Genomic DNA, 17477 nt, shown 5'->3' with positions numbered 1-17477 from the left:
AAAACGTCTTTATTATACATTTACTTTTTAAAAACCATTATATATTCATGCGGTTCAAAATCAAAATACTAAAGAAGGTACACAGTAAAGTCTCACTCCTGCCCGACCTCCCATCCACCCTGTTCCCTTCCCACCACAGCAAACAGATAACCATTTTTATCAGTGTTTTTAGCTGTCTCTGCAGAGTTCCCTTGTGAAAATACAAGCAAACACAAATTGTGTTCTTATTTTCACTCTTTCTTGTATGTTAAGTGGCATACTACACTTATTTTTTCCACTTAACACTGTATTTTAGAGATTTCTGTCTTAGTAATAGCTTGTTTATGTATGAATAAACTATTATGATAATATAATAAATATATATTTTGGTCTTTATCCATGGTTCTTGGCTCATAGGTCCCTTTGTAGTTTCCTAAGAGACTAGAGTAAGAGGGGGCATCTTTTGCTAAAATATTTGGTGTTTACCCTTTGGTTCCTCAAGTATCTTTAGAGTGATAAATGTGAAAAGAATATTTTCTGTTATTTATTACAAACCCTTTTCAACCACACCTGAGTTTATGTTAATAAAGTGATTTTTTTTGGGGGGGGTAAGCTCCTAGTAACTTACAATAGGGTTAGGAACCAATTTTGAGTTTAGAGAATTAGAACTTTCAGCTCTACCCCCTCTGACCTCCAGCAAGGGGAGAGGGGCTGGAAGTTGGATTAATCACCAGGGGCCGATGTCTACATGCTGATGCTGTATATTTCTATCCAAATCCCTTTCTCCTTCGGTTTCCTGCACCATAGTACCTGGAAAGCCAAAACTTCTTCCCTCCCTTATGGTTGGAGTGGTTGGCATGGGACCTGGGTCTGACCATTGAGATTCAAGTGAAAATCACTTGTGAGGGGCTTCTAGAAACCTGTTTCTAAAGGGAGTGACTTCTCTAAAAAATAAAGTCTTTATAAAAGGTGGAGGGTGACTTGGCTGGCATGCTCCATCAGCTCCTTACCCTGAACTTCTTTGCTCTTCTCTCTTCCCGTCTGGACCGCAGACAAGACTCCCGGAGGAACGGCGGCTGTCACGCGTCTGTGCTGCTGAAAGCCACAGGACAAAGACAGGTAAGCAAGAAGCAGAAGGTGCCCGGGAACGTCATGACATTCTTGGCCAGCGGGGCCAGCCCTGGGTGCTTCACCCCAGGACGTTTTGTTAAATGACGTGCTCACTCCTTTCCGTCGCAGGGAACCCAGTCCTAACTGGTGATACCGGCTCGTGAACATTGGCACCTGCTCTGTGGCAGCACAGCTCTAACCGCTTGAGGTGTTAGCTTTTACCGTCCTCATTACACTCTGCATAAGGATCTTAGGGGAGGGACCAAAAGTTTTCAGAAGTGTGGTCCCTGAGCCAGCGGCATTAGCATTACTGGAAACTTGCTGGAAGTGCACATTTGGGTGCCTGAGCACATGTGAATCAGAAACTCCTGGAGTAGGGACCCGGCAGTCTGTTTTAAGAACCCCCCAGGTGATTTTGATGTATCTGAAGTTTGACAGGTTAATCTCTGTAGATAGGGTACTATACCCATTCTACAGACAAGTAGACTGAGCTGAATTTAAGTCACTTGCCCAATGTCTAGACTAACTACTGACCCTGTGTCTGTAACAACTACATTACATCCCATGATAAGAATTCCTGCTCTAGAGAAGTGGTCTCCAAAATTTGAAAACCTACCCCTTTGAAAAATAATCTACCCCCTCGTACATTTCTAGATTGGCATATAAAATTTTACATCATAAGTTTAAACAATGGTAAAGAATGTGATTTCCAGTCCATTGTAAATTATGATATTTTATTTTATTTTTTTTAAAGATTTTATTTATTTATTTATTTGAGAGAGAGAGAGCACATGAGAGGGGGGAGGGTCAGAGGGAGAAGCAGACTCCCCGCCGAGCAGGGAGCCCGGTGCGGGACTCGATCCTGGGACTCCAGGATCATGACCTGAGCCGAAGGCAGTCGCTTAACCAACTGAGCCACCCAGGCGCCCCAATTATGATATTTTAAAATGTGTTCCATCACTCTCCTAAATCTGTCCAGTGGAATCTAAGTACCATAGTGATTATTATTTTAATTATTATTATTTATTTTATTATTATTTATTTAAATGGATTATCATTTGTTTAAAAAATATTATTATTATTTAAACGGACTGTCATCCATTTAAAAAAATAATTTTCCTCTAACATTTGAAATTTTACATCCTCCTCTTTTGTACCTGAACTTGTATTTTCATTCCCCCACCCCACAAAAATAAATTCTATTGTAACATGGCTATTTTTGGTCTACCTTGTCATACTTCTCTGAAATAAAAAAGTATAAACATTGAATTTCATATATTTTTTTAAAATTCCAGTGACCTTAACAGCTTTAAGAGTAAATTTGTTTTCTGTATTATTATTTTTCTTAGCATAAAATCAAATTCATTGTGAATGTATTATATATTTTGATAAGTTAATAGATAAGCTAAAATTGAATTGCAAATGCATCTCTTAATAAGATGGATGTTGCTAAGATTTTCTAATTAATTCATGTATCTATGGATCAATATTCCCTGTTGCAAGAATGAGACAAGTTCATCAGTTTTCAGTTTTCATTATTGAAGATAAGAGAGATTATATCAGTTTATATAAGTAGGTAGGAATTCAAGGATTTTTGAAGTAGGAATGCAATTCTAATTATTCTGACTCCTGTATTACATGCCAAAATCACTTTATGTATTACAAAAATTTGTTAATCTGTTGCTGACGACTGGGTTAGACCCTCTTTTGTTGAAAGTTTATGTACAAGAAACCACCTGAGCTGCAGAAGGCCGCTCTCTTGCTCACTCACATCATTGTTTTAGAGCCCTTGGTCAGATGCTTTGAGGAAGCTTTGCCTCTTGGGGCAACATGAAGGGTATGACTTGGGTTGGTTGAGAGTTACCCCCTCTTTCCTTAGTGGGCGAGGGGTTGTGACAAAAGGGTAGGTGGGAAAGGAGGATGTTTCAGGCGGATCAGTCATGATGAGTCTATGTGGAAGCCCAAGATCCGCAAGTGGATTCCCTGAAAAGTGTGTTCGTGGATTCCCAGGGATTCGCATATCCCAGCTTGAAAACTAAAGGATACTAAGAGATATTTCTTAGAATCATGGTCATCATGTTCTACAAAATGTAAACAAATAGATTACTTCAGTTTAAGTTTCTCACTTGGGAAGTAGGTATGTCTGCAGAGAACATGGAGCTAAGCTGCAAGTCACAAATTGTTTGTATTCACAGTGTCATTATACACCTCTGAGAGGGGATTATTTGAGTATCTTGGGTCATCTTCAGCCTTTTCACATATTTTTAGGTGAATATTCAAATATTCTGAATATGTCCTAATTCCAGGAGACACCTTGTCCTGGTAGCAGTAGTCACAAATTCTTGAGCTCCAAGAGATTAACCTTCATGCTACTCTAGGACTTTTGGCCTCTCTGTAACCCACACCAGGGGAAATGAGTTTAGAATCACAGGTATTCAGCCTGTTTTCATTCTTTGCTGGCCCCACATCCTCCTGTAATTTCTCCTGTATCTGCACTAAGTTGCTTTTCTTCTCTCATCCATAACTACACAGATTCATTTTTCTTTTCTTTTTATTGTGGAAAGAACACTTAACATGAGCTCTACCCTCTTAACCGTCCCCCCTTTTTTTTTTAGATTTTATTTATTTGCCAGACAGCGAGAGAAGGAACACAAGCAGGGGGAGTGGGCGAGGGAGAAGCAGGCTTCCCGCTGAGCAGCGAGCCCGATGCAGCTTGATCCCAGGACCCTGGGATCATGACCTGAGCTGAAGGCAGATGCTTAACGACTGAGCCACCCAGGCGTCCCTATCTTAACACTTTTTTAAATGAACAGATTACCACTGACTGTAGGTATAGCGTTGTACGGCAGATCTCTGGAGCTTACTCATCCTCAACTGAAACTGTGTCGGTTGATGAAGACCTCCGTTCGCCCCGCAGCCCCTGGCAACCCCTGTTCCATTCTTGGCTTCTGTGAATTTGACTATGTGAGATGCCTCAAATAAGTGGAATCATGCAGTATTTGTCCTTCTGTAATGGCTTATCTCACTTAGTATTCTATCCTCAAGGTTCATCCATGTTGTCGAATATTGCTGAATTCTGTTCTTTTTTTAAGGCTGAATAACATTGCATTGTATATAGACCATGTTTTCTTTATCCTGTTGAACATCTAGGTTGTATTCACATCTTGGCTATCCTGAACATCGTTGCAGTGAACACGGGAGTGCCAAGATCTCTTCCAGATCCTGATTTCATTTCTTTTGGATAAATACCCAGAAGTGGGATGGCTGGAGCATGGTATGTTTTTGATGTTTTGAGGAAACTCCATACGGATTTCATAAGTGCTGCACCATTTCATTCCTACGCACAGGGTGCAAGTGTTCCATTTTCTCCACATCTTTACCAACACTGTTCTTTTGGGGGGGGGGGGGAGGTCCTTGTTTTTTGATAATAGCCCTACTCACAGGTGTGAGGTGGCATCTCATTGTGGTTTTGATTTGTATTCCTCTGATGATTAAGGACGCTGAGCATCTTTTCATGTGCCTGTGGGGCCATTTATATATATGTTCGTTGGAGAAATGTTCGAGTCTAGCCCACTTTTTTGTTGAACTATCTGTTTTTTGTTTTTGTGTATTGCTATTGAGTTGTAGCAGTTCCTTATATAGAGAATTATCCCTTATCAGACACATAGTTTGCAAATACCTTCTCCCATTCTGTAGGGCACCTCTTCACTCTGTTGATGGTTTCCTTTGCTGTGCAGAAGGTTTTTAACTTGATGTCATCCCATTTGTCAGTTTTGGCTTTTCCTGCCTGTGCTTTTGGTGTCTTATCCATGAAATCATTGCCGGAACCGGTATCGTGAGTCTTTCCGCCTATGTTTTCTTGTAGCTTCACAGTTTCGGGTCTTACACAGAAGTCTTTAATATATTTTGTTTTTTATATGTGGTTTAGTATAAGGGTCTAGTTTCATTCTTTTGCATGTGAATGAATATTGTTTTCCATCAGTGTGTGTTGAACAGACTATCCTTTCTCCATCTTGTGTTCTTGTTGAAGATCAGTTGAACCTATTCAGGGTTCTTTGTGCTTCTGTATGAATTATAGAATTTTTTTTCTATTTCTGTAAAAAATGCCTTTGGGATGTTGATAGGGACTGCATCGACTCCGTAGATCTCTGGGTAGTGCGGACATTTGAGCAATATTGAGGTTTCCACCCAATGGGAAGTCTATTTGTGACTTCTTTGCTTCATCACTGTTTTGTAGTTTTCAGGGTACAAGTGTTTTATTTTCTTAGTTAAGTTCATTCCTAAGTATTTTGTTCTTTTTTGTAACATTTTGAGTGGAATTGTTTTCCTAATTTCCTTTTTGGATAGTTCATTGTTAGTGTATAGAAGTGCAAGTGATTTTTGTGGGCTGATTTCATATCCTATAATTTTACTGAATTCCTTTATTCTAACAGTTTTTAAAATGGAGTCTTGAAGATTTTTCTCTCTAGAAGATCATGTCAGCTGTAAACAGGGATAGTTTTACTACTTCATTTCTGATTTGGATGCCTGTTCGTTCTCTTTCTTGCCTCATTGCTCTGACTGGGGCTTCTACTACTGCAATGAATAGAAGTGACAAAAGTGGACATCCGTGCCTTGTTCCTGATCTTAAAGGAAAAGCTTTCATTTATTCACATTTGAGAATGATGTTAGCTGTGGGCTCATATTTGATCTTAAATTATGTTTAGGTACATCCTTCTAAACCTAGTTTGTTGAGAGTTTTTATCATAAAAGTTTGTCGAATCTTGTCAGATGCTTTTTCTGCACCTACTAAGATGATCCTGTGATTTTTATACTTTATTCAGTTAATGTGGTGTATCCCATTAATCGAGTCATCTTTGAGCTGTGTTGATGATGATGAATATCCTGGCAAACCCAGCAAGAGTGTGTCCCAAATCTACCAGTTTTGGTGAGTCGAATTTTATGTTCACCTAGGATGCAGAAGCCTTTTAGTTTTTGATTTTTCAGAAAGGGAGTCTGTCCATGAATGGTAGCTAAATTGGTATGTTTGTGGGAATAAGGTGGTCCACATGTCTTTTTTTTTTTTTTTTTTTTTTTTTTTTTTTTTTTTTTTTTTTTTTTAAAGATTTTATTTATTTATTTGAGAGAGAGAATGAGATACAGAGAGCATGAGATGGGGGAGGGTCAGAGGGAGAAGCAGACTCCCTGCTGAGCAGGGAGCCCGATGCGGGACTCGATCCAGGGACTCCAGGATCATGACCTGAGCCGAAGGCAGTCGCTTAACCAACTGAGCCACCCAGGCGCCCAGGTGGTCCACATGTCTTGCTCCAGAAATAGCACTGATCCGTTTTTCTTAGTGCACCTTGACCGATCAACCAGCTCTTGGGGTACAGCCTGAGCGCTCTTGGTGGGCCCTGACCCTGCCGGCACCATAGTTCCAGTGACTGCTTCCTGAGACCATCCTGGAGGTTTAACTAGCTCTGTGGTAAAGGAGCTGTAGCTCTTGATCATCCCAGTTTTGAATATTCCACTTGTGATTTATGGTTTTCTGGGCACTGGGGCCATCATTCTGTGATAGGTTCATCATCCAGCAAGTAGCCCAGGTGACTACATGCCACACTTTTCTAGGCAATGGGGAAACAGACAAGGTGGGACCTTATGGGCCAGTGGGAGGAAACCAAAAATAGTATCTCTGGTAGGTAAGAGCTATGAAGAAAAATAAAGCCGAGTATGTGGACAGAGAAGGCGGAGTAGTGCTCTCTCGTGGGGTGGAGAGCAAAGGTGGCCCTTGAGCAAAGAAGTGAGTATTCATTATAAACCACACTTGCACAGAACTGCAAACATGGTAGCATGGACACTTAAGAGATCCCATCTGTTCCTCGGCCTCGTAGTCTTTGGAGGCCTGAATCTCATTTGCCTAGTGGGGAGAGAGAAGCTGGCAGAGGGAATGGCCCACGATGCTCTCCTCCCGCCACAGCTCAGGGCTCCGGAAGTCTCCCCCACACCCTCATTCATTACACCTCCCCTGTACCCCCAGCCCAGAACCTGTCAGCTGCTGGCTGCTCACTTGTGAACCTGACCTCTCTCTTCGTCACCTTGGTACTTTGTTCCCGAGCATAGGGTTTCTTCCTTCTTCTAGAGCAGAAAACAGGGACACAGACAAAGGATGGCTTCGTGTCGAGTGCCAGAGAGAGCTGAGAACGCCTGTGTGCTCACAAAGGCAGATTAAATCGTAATCTTGGGTCAGTAAGGATTTTCCCACTTTTATGATGTCGCTAAGTGGGCCCACCAGTGAGCAGGCAGGATACGTTGCCTGTATTCTCAGTCTCTCCGACTATTCCTTTCATATTCTTACTCTAACGGGAATCTGGTTCTCTCCTATTGATCCTGCCTGCCTTGCAGTCCTTCTGAGCGGTAGCGGCTGTTTCTTCCCCACCCTTTGTTATCACTGGGCCTGGAGATGGGTAGGTCTCCCTCTTGCTCCTCATTGCCCCTTCCGGACTGTTTTGTCCTCCCTTCTCCTAAAAACACTTTTCTCCTAGACTTGACCACTCTTCCTTCGTTTTGCTGTCATCTACAGACGTTGGAATAATTCCTGTCATTCCTTGATCACTTAAGTCCTTAGAGCACTGTCACTCGCTGATACTACTCCTATCATAATTCTTGGTGGTGATAGAATCCAGGAAGGCGATTTTTCAGTGCTCTTGGCCTCCCAGTTCCCTGATCCCTCATCCAGGCATCTTTTTTCCACTCTCCTTTCAACCCCCTCATGTGGCCCAAACTCAGACCGGTGTTTTTCACCTTTTACATCAGCTCACAGTCATAAATAGACATTCCATGTGTGAATATTTTTAACTGGAAGTTTTGCAATCCACTACTTCCTTTGCTACTATAAGTAAAAAGGATAAAGTTAGTACCAAATACATGTCCGTTGTCCTACAGTCTTGCCCATCCCCCTCTCACACTCTCACTTCCCTCCTTACCCAAACTAGATTCCATGGCCCACCACTGCGGCCACTCTCTTGCCCACACCCTCCACCCACTTGCTTTTTCAATACTTGTGCAAAATGCTTATCCTAAAAATCTGCATTTCTATTTATTCGTTGCCTAAACCCATACAGGTGAACGAAACTGGAAAAGAAAGCAGACCGACTAGTCCACCTGTAAATTCATGACCATACAGCTCGAGTGAGCCCTTCGTGCTGCCACGTGATCCCACACCATTCCCCAGCCCACTCTTCTAGGTAACTTCGCACCTCTCCGCAGATCTCCAGTGCCACCTACCCTGTGCTCACTTCAGCTGTGAATTTGCCTTCTGTTCCTCTGAGAAGATAGAAGCAATCAGAAGACATTTCCCACACATTCTCATTACCCCAGCTAGCAACTTGCTGGTGTGTAGTCTGCCGGTCTTCCTAACGACTGCATAATTTGCTCATTCTTTCTTCTGTGGCCAGCCCCAGAAATACTGACCTCTCCCTCAAGCTGCCAGTATCTGCCTCCTGCATGTTAAAAACAAAAGACGTTTTGGTCCCACATTTTCCTCTAGCTGCAGCCTCTTTGCTTTTTCGGCAAGTTCTTCAAAGAGTTGTCTGTTGTTATCATACCCACCTCCCCCCTGTGTGTTCTTCCCTGGGACCTCCTCTTCTGTCAGTCTTTTTGATAGGCTCTACTTCTCATTCTACGCAAAGAGCTTTTGTCAAGGTCGCAGTGGCCTTCTCACGGATGAACTGGTGATCCATTTTCGTTCCTCACCTGACTTGGCTTCTGGACGACATTTGACACAGACATTTCCTCCTCCTTGAAACATTTTCTTCTCTTGGCTTCTGGGACTTCTTCCTAGCCCTCTTTGTTGGGCACTTCTTGTCTCTGGGTCTCTAAATCCTGAAAAGCCTGAGAGCTGAGTCCTAGGACCACTTCTGTCCTTGGGCCACACTGAAGCCTTTCCTCTCACTGGTTTTAATTCCCATGTATTGTGGATGTTTCTCAAGTTTAAATCCCGGTGTCTCCAGCCTGGACCTCCTTCCTAATCCCCATGCTGGTATATACAATCATCTAACATCATCTTTGGAGATCTAAAAGCCATATCAAATGTAACATGTCTAAAATCAAACTGCTTCTCCCTGGTGCCTCCAACTTGGTCTTACCCATATCATTAAAGAGCAACTCAGACTTTACAGATCTCAATCCAAAACCTTGAGGCCATTCCTGACTCCTCTTTCTCTCGTATCACATGTCTCGGCTCATCACTACCTGCAAAGAAAGCCCAGTGTGAGACTTCTAATGCCCTCCTCAACCAAGAACATGCTGCAGGCCACCCTCTCATCTCATGGGGCATCACTGCTCCAGTAACTCCTGAGTTCCTTGCTTAAACCTGTGCCCTGTAGACTAATCATAATATAGCAACTGAGCCAATCCATAGAAATGTGAGTCCGATCTTATTCCTCTGCTCCAATGGCTTCTCAGAATAAACACCAAATTCTTTAATGTTACCTGATGGATCTTGCACAATCTGGCCTCCATCTCCTCTCTGACCTCTAGCACTCTGCCCTCTCACCTCACTCCAGCCACCCTGCTGGCCTCCTCGCTTGAAGCAATACATGATTGACTATGAAATGGGGCAGTCAGTCATTGTCCTGTGTAACCCCACAGGGTGAACACGGTTTGGACAATGTGGTTGGGTAAGCTTCCAACCCAATCTTGGGCCTCGAAGGATAGATTTATACTGGCTGATGAGAAGAGGGAAGCAGGAGGACCTAGTAGATGGGATTCAGCAAAGGCGAAGGGTTATACAGTCTAGGGATGTCTCTGTATGGTAACTATATTTGTTTGCAAACCAGTATCAGGCACCTGGAATGGTATAGGGACCACAGTAGGTGGTCGACACATTTATTTACTGAATGAATGAGGGATATTTGGATGGTAATTAGTGGGCAATAGGACAGAAGGTTTAAATGGAGCCCATTCGAGGAACACTTACCTATATAGGATTTGGGAAACAATGTAGCGAATGTTTTTTGGCAGAGGGGTTGAATTTTTGGAGGGAATAGACAGAAACAAAGCTGGAAATAGGTTGAAGTGAGATTAAGGAAGGGCTTGGATGTCACTTGAAGGATTACATTAGGTGTGCTCGGGGAGATGTTAGGGGGCTTCCAAGCAGGGGGAAAACCTGATAACGTTATTGGGGGAGGGGCTGTCAGTCTGGAGTCTGGAATGGTGGTGATAATGGCTGGAGCCTGGGAGAGACATGAGGAGGCAATGTTCTAGAACTTCAGGCGTGACACACTGTGGGCCTACAGTACTTGTTAAATAAGCAGTTAAACTGTAGAGGGGATATTGAGGCTAGAATGGAAGATTTAAGAAAGTGTTAGGAATGAGGGATCATTAGGAATTGTTTTTGAAGGATGAGGTGTGAAATTGGAGGGTCTGGGGAAATGCCTCCCACTTCTTCCCTTTCTTAGGTGATGTTTTCCATTGGTGCTTGAGGATGAAGAACCTGAACAGAGATGTGATCTTCATTTGTCATTTCCTGGACACCACCCTCATGTGGTGGTCTTTCCTTGTCTCCTCCTGGGTGGAAATAGAACTGCCTGGAGATCCCAATGTCCTCGTCAGTGTGCCCTTCGAAGACTGCAGTAGTCAAATGTGCTGGGTGCCCAAACACAAGCCAAGTGAGTCCTGGTGTAACCTGCAGCCTTGGGTACCTGCCTCCTGCCCACCTCGCCGTCCCAGCCACTCCTTCCTGCTGGTGCTCCCAGGACCTCCTGTGCTCCCTGTATACCTGGGCACGTGGAAAACCGGGGAGTGACCCCTAAAAAAGGGTGAACTTCTCAGACTCTCTCGTCATCCTTCCCTGATCCTAGCCTACTTCATACTGGGTGGAGTTTTCATGATCAGTGCCCTTCTCCTCTCACTCTGCTTCAACTTTTTGTTGCTGACCTTCCCTCAGTTATTCCCTGAGACCCAGAAACAGTATGTTTCCTGTGCTTTTATCTTCATCGTCACAGGTAAGGAGAGGCAGGAGTGAACTTGGAAGGTCTTGGCTTTGGGTTGGGGTGGGATTTTCGCTTGATGAGCTTTTTAAACACTGTTCAGGAGAGTGCAGGGGAAAAGAAAAGTCTAGGGGAAACACATGGTCTCAAAGGAGGCAGAAGGAAAGTGAGGGGCAGTAACAATGACGTGATTCTGGTTTTCATTGATCATGACCCTACAGTGAAACCTTGGAGGACTGGTGGAGGCCAATCAGGAGATCTGTCTCTCCCCTTTCTTGGGTCCACAGGTACTTTTGTGTTCCTCTCATTATTTCTGCACTACATACAAATTTTGGAAATATCTCAGGGATGTGATCCACCAAAAGTCACCTATAAGTTTCCTTACTTCATGAATGTGTCCAGCTCTGCCCTGTTTCTACTGTCTGGTGAGTGATCACTGGATTCTGATGGAGGAAGGTGAGTTAACCTCCCAGGAAGTAGATAAAGCTCATTTCTTTGATCTCCCTTTTCTTTTGTCTTCAGGTCTCAAACATGTGGAAGTTACATCCACAGCCAATTATCTAACTTTCTCCTTTTCCTCTTTGGTTTCTGGGCATTGATGTCCCTTATGATGCTTGTCCACAATCTCTTCCTATTGTCCAGTGACCTATATTAAAAACTCTCTTCCTTCTTGATTTCTTCCTACAATTCAGTTTTGCAATATAAACCCCAAAATTGGGATTGAGAAGCGATCTCTCTGTGCCAAACATACCTTGAACAAGGGGTAGAATGCAGAATATAGGAAAGAATTATTTCCTTTTTTTTTGACAACGGGAAATAGAAGACAACATGTAGGACCAGTTACATAATTTGTGAGGCCCAGTGTGAAATGAAGATGCGGTGTCTCTTGTTCAAAAATTATTAACAATTTCAAGACACTGACAGCAAAGCATTAAAGCAAGCCTGAGGCTCTTCCCAATGCAGGGCCCTGGGTCTTTGCCCAAGTCACGCGTCTGGGAAGTCAGCTGGGACGATGTGTTACGGGGTGATAACAAAAACGTGTGTGGCTAACCCGCACTTTGGTCTCGGGGCCTGTTACACTCTTTGAAAATTAGAGATGGTCCTCGCCAGATTCATCAGTATAGTTATTTTCTTAGGGGCCCTCTGCCTTCACAATTCCCAGCGTGTGGGAGCTGTTGGAGTTTTAAAATCTTGAACACACCACATGGATACCCCCATCTCATGGGAAGACACAAAGCTGAGCCTAAAACCAAGCAGAAGGCGTGAGCATAATGCAGAGGACTCTCTACCCGTAATTGGGGATTTCTCAGCCATTCGTCCCAAAGATTCTGGAAAGAACTGACTTCTTCCCCTTGTTCTGGTCACTTATCTTTCTGGAGCCCCGGACCACGGGTCTGTTTCATGGCAGAGGAAGGGAAGGGGGTAGAATTGTGTGTGTGGGAGAAGCAGATAGGCGGTTTCAGCGTTTCAGCTCCTGGATTACGTAGATGCCTGTTTGCCATTATCTGCAACTCTGCACTTGCTGGGGGGCCTGTTTTACGGGGGTATTTCCTTGTCCTTAAAGGCCTTTCCCCATCTGTGAAGTTGAAGTGTCAATAAAAACCCTCTTCCCTCTGGAAGTGTTGTGACTGGTCTTTTTTTCCCGTGGTGGTATTTCAGCAACTGTTGCTGGCGGGCACAGTTCCTGTGTTCGGGGGAGAGGCCTTCCTCACGTCTGGGGTCACAGAAGGGCGGTAACCATGTGTCGCTACCACGTACAAAACCATAGCTATGCCGAGGTGCAGCCCGGGGTCCTAGAGACCAAAGAGGCTGCAAGCTGTCTGTCCCACTGGGCATGTCCCGCACAGGTGTTTGGCTGGTAAAGGTGTTGATGAGGTGATACAGTTTTTAGAGAAGTGAGAAATGAGTTCTAGACTATTTTAAAAGCTCAGAAATTAATCTGGAACATTTTCATTAAGGACAGCTCATAAAGGAAGAGATGCTTCTCTTTTAAGGGGCAAAGGAACTAATCTTTCCTGAGCACTTACCACTTACCAGGCACTGCGGTACACACGTGTGTGTGTGTGTGTGTGTGTGTGTGTATTTGCGCTCACAGTCCAGTGCAGTAGGGGCGATTGTCTCTGTCTTCATAACGAACGCACTGCGGCTCAGGGAGAGTAGGTGTCAAAGCCAGAATTGGGAGACAAGATTGTTGGGCTGCAGTGTCCACGTGCCCATGAACTTTTCCCTTCTCAAGCTCTCAGGTAAGGGGTAGACTTACCTAGATCTGGGCAATCTGCTCCAAAGTCCTTGTTCTGAACTATTATACTCCACAGCCTTTGAAAAGCAAACTTGTCTTTTTACCAGAGAGTGACGATCTTTGTAGAAATCCTCCTATCTAGATAACTAAATTCACAGAATCCCGACGATAAACCAGAATGTTAATTATTCTAAGTTTCTGTCGTTTTGACTTTCCTCATCACTAATACCAAATATGGACTATAGGTCAGCCGATTCCTAGCCTGCGTAAGGGACCCTGAGTGTCAACCCTATGCTGTCAGGGCAAGTTTTATTTTACGTATTCCATCTTTTCTCCATCGTGCTGGGTATATCTTCAGTGTAAAGAGCCAAAGGGTTGAAATCTTGCCATTTGCAATGACGTGGTTGGAACTAGAGGGTATTGTGCTGACGGAAATAAGTCAATCAGAGAAAGACAAATACCACATGATTTCACTCATATGTGGAATTTAAGAAACAAAACAGAGGATCATAGGGGAAGGGAGGGGAAAATAAAATAAGACAAAATCAGGGAGACAAACCACAAGAGACTCTTAATCATAGGAAACAAACTGACAGTTGCTGGAGGGGAGAGGGGTGGGGGGATGGGGTAACTGGGTGATGTAATGGGCACTGGGTGTTATATGAGACTGATGAATCACTGACCTCTACCTCTGAAACTAATAATGATCCAAAGGATTGGCTTTTTTCACTATTTCTGAATTTGCTTTTCTCCTCTTTTTAATTATACAAGTATTATAGAGGGTTGTTGTCAAAACACATAAAAATATGGCTAAGGAAAAATATATATACCCCACATTCCAAAGTAAACACTGTTAAGCACATTTTACTGTATATATATTTCTGGACATTTATATACATATGCTATGTGTATACATTTTTTAAAAGGATTATCATCCTGGGAAAACTTTGTACCCCATTTTTAAAAAATTCTTTAACATTTTTACTAAAAGATAACTAATTATTACAGTCTGAAGAGTGAAGGCCAATAAATATTTGTTGGGTGAATATATAATTTCTCTTGATCACCAGCTCCTTCCAAACCCCTAATTCAAGTATCTCTGGACACGGTATTGCTTCAGGCAAAAAGTATTTTGTTCCTCATTAGACCAAAAAATAGTAATAAATATAAGGATGTCATTTTCTCCTTCTCCCTCTAGTTACAATAAACCTGCACTTTGTTCTCATTCCCTCCTTTAGAGGGGCAGTGGGAAAGAAAGTTTCAGATTCAGCTCCTTCCTGGTTGGATAAACTCATTTGAAAATAAACCACACTTGTTCAGTGTGCAAAGTTGGAGATGCTATTTGTAAGCCAAGTACTGATAAAATAGAGCTCTCCAGAACCTATTAAATGAAAAACAGAGCTGCAGAACGACGGGTAAATATTTTATCTTTTATGTAAAAAGATAGGTAAATGAAGGCTATGTTCATATTTGCAAGTATCATTAAAAAAAGTCAGGATGCTGGGACGCCTGGGTGCCTCAGTCAGTTAAGCGCCTGCCTTCAGCTCAGGTCGTGATCCCAGAGTCCTGGGATGGAGTCCTACATCGGGCTCCTTGCTCAGCAGGAGCCTGCTTCTCCCTCTGCCTGCCACTCCCCTTGCTTGTGCTCTCCTCATTCTCTCTGACAAATAAATTAAAAAAAAAAAAAAAAAAGTCCGGACGCTCATTAGAAGCTAAGGTGAAGGTGCTGGTGAGAACCGGAGCGACGGGGGGAAGGAGGGCCACAGACTTTTCAGTTTGCCTTCTACTACTTTCTCATTTTTGAGCTGTGTGAATATACTACTCATGCAAAAAATATATTGCATTGTTTCTTTCATTCTTACTGTGCTAAGAGTGTTGAAAAGTGTTCTTACTTTTTAATCATGTTTTCTCTTACACATGTGATCGTTAATTTTATGTGTCACCTTGGCCATGGGGTTCCCAGATGTTTGGTCAAACATGATTCTGGATGTTTCTGTGGGGGTGATTTGGGGTGAGTTTAACATGTAAATCAGTAGGCGGAGGAAACCACCTTGCCCTGTCCAGTGTGGGTAGGCTTCATCCAATCAGTTGAAGGCTGGCCCTCCCCTGAGGAAGAGGGAACTCCCCCCATGTGACCGCCTTGAGCTGGGACATCAGTTTATTCCTGCCTTCAGACTCAGCCTGAAACAATGGTGCTTCCTGAGTCTCAAGCCTGCTGGTCTTTGGGCTAGAAGTACACCGTTGGCTCTCCTGGGTCTCCCAGCTGCTGACTGCAGATCTGAGGACTTACCAGCCTCCATAATCACAGGAGCCAACGTGTATATTCCATCCTGTTTGTTCTGTTTCTCTGGGGAAGGCTGACTGATAGAACCAGTAAAGACACGACTATCCAGAGTGAGGTGGTAGGAGTGTGGCGGGCTTTACATTTTCTGTACAAAGACAAAACCAATCCAGATCGCCTCATTTTTCCTCCTCGAATCAATTTCCTGTTGAAAATAAAAGCTACCGGGGCGCCTGGGTGGCTCAGTCGGCTAAGCGGCTGCCTTCGGCTCAGGTCATGATCCCAGGATCCTGGGATCGAGACACGCATCGGGCTCCCCGCTCAGCGGGAAACCTGCTTCTCCCTCTTCCTCTGCCTGCCACTCTGCCTACTTGTGCTGTCTCTCTATCTCTCTGTCAAATAAATAAATAAAATCTAAAAAAAAAAAAAAAAAAGAAAAGCTACCTGTCAGTCTCTTCCTCTATCCAGAGAGCCTGGGTGGGAGGGGAGAAGCTTGGTTTTATTTTCCCTCAGTGTTGTGTTCCCAATATCAAGATGCATGTTGCAAAAAAAAAAAAAAAAAGTTTAAGGGATGAATTGGTAGCTATTGTTAATTATGTATTAGATGAAAAATTAATATCTGTAAAGGATTTTACAGGGCTTCTACACCATGGGGAGGCATCTTGGGGGCCACCAGAGAGTTCTGCCTACCTCAAGAAACAACAACAGAGGTTGGAGTTGCGTGGGAATTGCCAGCATCACTGACGGTTGGAGGAATTTAATAAAATCAAGCACCTGAGACAACAGGTTCAGATCTTTCTGGTGGCAGAGATAGGTGTGGGATGGTAGTTTTAGATCAGTTGACTCTCTGGTGAGGAAATGTGACGTAAGATAACTTCTATAGGGATGGAAGCTGGACCTGGTGCCATTTGGCATGACAGTCTGAACAACATTACTCACTGACCACTAAGAGACTGCTGTGTTTTCTCTTCAGCAAGTTTCAATCTGGTAAAATCTTTGCCACCTGGAGTCTCATTTCAGAAAAAAATAAACCCTCCACTTCCACTCATCCTTTCTCTCTCTCCTTAATCCACAGGAAAGAAAAAAGATGGCAAAACCCACCTTTGGTAGGGATGAGTCTTGCCTCTCCGTGGAAACTGAGTCTCTCTCAAACCAACTTACTTCTGACTGTGAAGACACAGATGAATTTCTTGGGAGGAACTCCCTTCCTTCTGCCCAGGAAGGCCAGGAGCAAACATGAATCTTAAGGCTCAGACTTGAAATTCAAGGCAGCTCATGAAAATGATCCACTGAGCTGCCCCCAGGATCAGAGAACTTTCAAATGTGTAATCCCAGTGTTTGATCTCAAAACATAGATGCAATTTAACTATCAGGACAAATTTTATCTAATTTTTAATCTGATTTTGGGGTTTCTGTTAAGGCCTGCTATAAAAGAAATGTGGGAGTTTCTTCTAAGGGGCAAGGGGACTAACCTATATGGTGACAAAGAGACTTCTTAATTCACCAGGCACGTAATCCTTACAACTGCCTTTCATGAGGTAAGGATTATTACCTCCATGTAACAAAGAAAGATATCAAGGCTCAGAGAGTCAGTGGGAAAGCCAGAATTAGAACGTTGGTTGTCGAGTTCCAAAGTTCATGGTCTTTCAAATCATCCCGTCCTATACATTTTAGAACAGAATTTAGTAGTCTGGCTTTTCAGTCAATGGGGAGAATATGGATATTCAATAATATGGTGTTGGCATGCAGAAGAATGAAACTGGACCACTTTCTAACACCATACATAAAAATAAACTCAAAAAGGATGAAAGACCTAAATGTGAGACAGGAATCCATCAAAATCCTAGAGGAGAACACAGGCAGCAACCTCTCTGACCTCGGCTGCAACAACTTCTTGCTA

Source organism: Mirounga angustirostris, unplaced genomic scaffold (genome assembly GCF_029215605.1).
Source record: "Mirounga angustirostris isolate CCGP_5_RB_7025 unplaced genomic scaffold, mMirAng1.0.hap1 SCAF_8, whole genome shotgun sequence".
NCBI classification, from domain to species: domain Eukaryota; kingdom Metazoa; phylum Chordata; class Mammalia; order Carnivora; family Phocidae; genus Mirounga; species Mirounga angustirostris.
This window is presented reverse-complemented; position numbering follows the sequence as displayed.